The sequence below is a fragment of the Salvelinus sp. IW2-2015 genome, linkage group LG20, assembly GCF_002910315.2.
Source record: "Salvelinus sp. IW2-2015 linkage group LG20, ASM291031v2, whole genome shotgun sequence".
Taxonomy (NCBI): Eukaryota; Metazoa; Chordata; class Actinopteri; order Salmoniformes; family Salmonidae; genus Salvelinus; species Salvelinus sp. IW2-2015.
In genome coordinates this window covers 67,225,334-67,230,106 of record NC_036860.1, presented here as the reverse complement: position 1 = coordinate 67,230,106, position 4,773 = coordinate 67,225,334, and positions in this window count along the sequence as shown.

Sequence of the window (4,773 nt, the reverse complement as noted above, 5' to 3'; positions counted from 1 at the left end):
ACTCAAATTATGTCAATTAGCCAATCAGAAGCTTCTAAAGCCATGACATCATTTTCTGGAATTTTCCCAGCTGTTTAAAGGCACAGTCAACTTAGTGTATTTAAACTTCTGACCCAATGGAATTGTGATACAGTAAATTATAAGTGTAATAATCTGTAAACAATTGTTGGAAAAATTACTTGTGTCATGCACAAAGTAGATGTCCTAACCGACTTGCCAAAACTATAGTTTGTTAACAAGACATTTGTGAAGTGGTTGAAAAATGAGTTTTAATGACTCCATCCTAAGTGTATGTAAACATACGACTTCAACTGTATATTCCTTTCATAAGTACTATTTTAGAATAGTTTCTACATAACGTCGAAAAATGAGGCCCTGGATCTTTGCGGGGATGTTTTTCAGATTTGTTTTTCAATTAATTTTCAGAATTTATCAAAAGGCATTTCTAAAATGATGAACGGGCCGCGGGCCGCCAGTTAAATAGCCCTGCTATACAAGGTGAACACTTTGTCATGCCGCCCCACCCATCCAGACTGCATTGGGTCACACTGACCACAGGAGTGTTTTCTCATGCTGTATCTGGATTCAAATGTTCAGAGGCCAAGACAATGCCATCTAGGACCACAATGTTACAGTCTTTATTTAATAACAACTACAGTACTTTGTCAGGCCAAGCCACAACGACTCATCGGTCTTCATTGTTCTAATAGCCTACTCAATGGGCCTACTCAATGCGTAATGATTGGTCCTTAAAAATAAGACCTAGTCCATGTAGGACTGAACAACGCTACTGGGTAATTACCGTACATTATACCGTAGAGCAGGGTTCCCCAAATGGCGGCCCGCGAGCCAAATTTGGCCCCCCAAGTTTTTTTGTAGTGAAGCATGTAGTATGTAGTACAGAAAAGATTGTAAAAACACCAGCGTGATTTACATTTGAAATATCTTTTATATTTTAGAAATCTTCCAAAGTACTCCCAAATTATATTTGTCACATGCTTCATAATTGTGTGTGTGTGTGTGTGTGTGTGTGTGTGCGTGCGTGCGTGCGTGCGTGCGTGCGTGCGTGCGTGCGTGCGTGCGTGCGTGCGTAAATAAATAAATAATAATAATAAACCCAATTATCCACAATATGGATAATGTAATACTTATTGAACCGATATGTAGTTATAAACACAATGTAATTATAAACACAATGTAATATGAAACCACGAGATATGTAGTTAAAACACAATGTAATTATAAACAACACATGGTAAATTAGTGGACGCATTAATTTAAACAAAACAATGTAAATATGTAATTATAAACCAATTGTAATAAGTAGTTAAATAAAACACAATGATAAATTATGTAGTTATAAACACAAAATGTAAATGGGAATTATATAACCAATGTAAAATAGTAATTATTAAACCCAATGTAATAATGTAGTATCAAAAACCGCAATGTAATATCGTAGTTAGTAAAAACACAATGTAATAATGTAGTTATAAAACACAATGGCTAATAATGTAGTATATAACAACAATCGAAATATGTAAGTTATTAAACAAACAAATGTAATACTGGACACCTCTCATACCCACCACACACACCATGTAATCAATGTTAGTTATAACACAATGTAATAATGTAGTTATAAAAACAAATGGTACTTGTAGTTATGAACCACCAAAAAAGCCAAAAGAAATAGTGACACATATGCTAATAGGTATAAAACCACAAAATAAGCTCATCACTCTCGACTCGCTCGTGGACTCAAAACAACATATGTAATTATGCTAGTTATAAACAAATGTACATACTGTAGTTATAAAACACAATGTAATATGTCATTATAAAACACAATGTCATTATGGAGTTTATAAACAATGAATAAATGGGAGTTATCACAACAACAATGGTTAATATGTAGGTCTCACTACACCACACACACACACACTGATAATCATGTAGTCTTAACACACACAACACAAACATGTATATGATTACGATTAATCTCCACACAATAAACTACAAATGTAACAGGTATGGAATTATAAAACCAACCATGTATAAAGCTAAGTGTGGATAAACCAATGTAATATGTAGTTTATAACACAATGTAAATAATGTAGCATAGTTATACACAAACACAATAGTAATATGTAGTTATAAAACACAACAATAGTAATATGTAGTATTTAATAAAAAATGATAATATGATATTATTGTGTATAAACTTACAGTTATAGTATATATTTGTAGTATAAACCAACACAATCGTAATATGTGTTATAAAAAAACACCATAATGTAAAATTGTATGTATTAAATACAAACCACAATGATAAAATATCGTAGTTATAAACATGTAATATGTTAGTTCAATAAAACAGATGTAATATAGAACATCAATGTAAGTTAATAAACACAATGTAAGTTATCAAAACAAATGTACTAATCGTAGTTATAAAACACAATAGTAACATAAAGTAGGAGTTTTATAGAACACAACTGTAAATAATGTATTATACCATACTTACAAACACAATGTATATGTAGTTATACAACACAAGTAATCTTATTAAACACAATGTAGTTATAGGATTATACAAATAGTAGTACATCTTTGTAACCATTATTGATATTAATATAGACATACAGTTATTGTAGGGTCTTATAACAACACAATTGTAAATATGATAAGTTATACAAATTTAACATTAAATAACAACAATGTAATTAATTTAGTCGGGTTTAATCAACCACAATGTATTATAGTCAGTCTAATAATAAAACACAAATGTAATTTGGAATATAAACACATTGTAAGTACATAAATGTAAAGTTATAAACACAATGACAATGTAATTATAAACAATGTAATATGTAGTTATAAACACAATGTAATATGAATTATAACCACAATGTAATATTAGTTATAAACCCAATGTAATTGTAGTTATAAACACAATGTAATATGGATTATAACCATGTAATATGTAGTTATAACACAAATGTATAATGTAGTTATAAACACAATGTAATTGTATTATAAACACAATGTAATATGTAGTTTATAAACACAATGTAAATATGTAGTTATAAACACAATGTAATATGAATTATAAACACAATGTAATATGTAGTTATAAACACAATGTAAATATGTTAGTTTTATAACAAATGTAATATGTAGTTATAAACACAATGTAATATGTAGTTATAACACAAAATGTAATATGTAGTTATTAAAACACAATGTAATATGTAGTTTATAAACACAATGTATATGTAGTTATAAACACAATGTAATATAGTATTATAAAACACAATGTAATATGTAGTTATAAACACAATGTAATATGTATATAAACAAATGTATATGTAGTTTAAACCAATGTAATATGTAGTTATAAAAACACAATGTAATATGAGTTATAAAACACAATGTAATATGTATTATAAACACAAATGTAATATGTAGTTATAAACACAATGTAATATGTAAGTTATAAAAACACAATGTAATAGTTATAAACACAATGTAATATGTAGTTATAAACACAATGTAATATGTAGTTATAAACACAATGTAATTGATAAACACACAATGTAATATGTGTTATAAAACACAATGTAGTTATAAACAACAAAGTAAATATGTAGTTATAAACACATGTAATATGTAGTTATAACACACATGTAATATGTAGTTATAAACACAATGTAATATGTAGTTATAACACAAACAATGTAATATGTAGTTTATAACACAATGTAATATGTAGTAAAAAGTAAAAACACAAATGTAATAGTGTTATAAAACACATGTAATAATAAGGTATAAACACATGTAATATGTAGTTATAAACACAATTGTATATATGTAGTTATAACAAAACCCAATGTAATTGTAGTTATAAACACAATGTAATATGTAGTTATAACCACTGTAATATGTAGTATAAACACAAAGTTCTGTTGCCGTCTGATATTGTGGCAACAAGAATGACGTCGCCGTAGGGCTCTAGGAGTCAGCTGTTCAGATACTTTAGGTGAATTTAATTAATATGCAATACAGCATATACATATCATGGACCTGGATCTCAAATTGCACAGCCTATCGCTCCATAGTCCACTACTTTATAACGAAAGCCAATTCCCATAGTCAACACTATCTTTAGGACAGAGCCTATTCCTAACATAGTCCCACTCCTTTACGACCAGAGCCCTCTTACCCTCACATAGTCCGCCTACTTTTAACCAAGAGCCCTGATTCCCTCAAGCTTAGCAACCTATTCTCATGTCCCCTACTTGTAGACAGAGACCCTAATTCCCTCCATAGTCCCTATTAGACCAGAAGCCCGTAATCGCCTCCATCCATCCCCTACTTTAGACAGAGACCTATATCCTCCATAGTCCACTACTTTAGTCAGAGCCCATCATTCCCCGATAGTCCACTACTTTAAGACCAGAGCTCCTATTCCCGTCCATCAGTCACTACTATAGACAGAGACATATTCCTCCATAGTCCTACTATAAGACCAGAGCTCTGCCCTCCATAGTCGCACTACTATAGACAGAGCTATTCCCTCCCTAGTCACTACTTTAGACCAGAGCCCTATTCCTCCAATAGTCCACTACTTTTAAGACAGAGCCCTATTCCCTCCATAGTCACCTACCTTTAGACCAGAGCCCTATTCCCTATCCATATGCATCTACTTTTAGACCAGAGCCCTATCCTATATAGTTACACTAACTATATGACGCAGGCTCCTATTCCTCC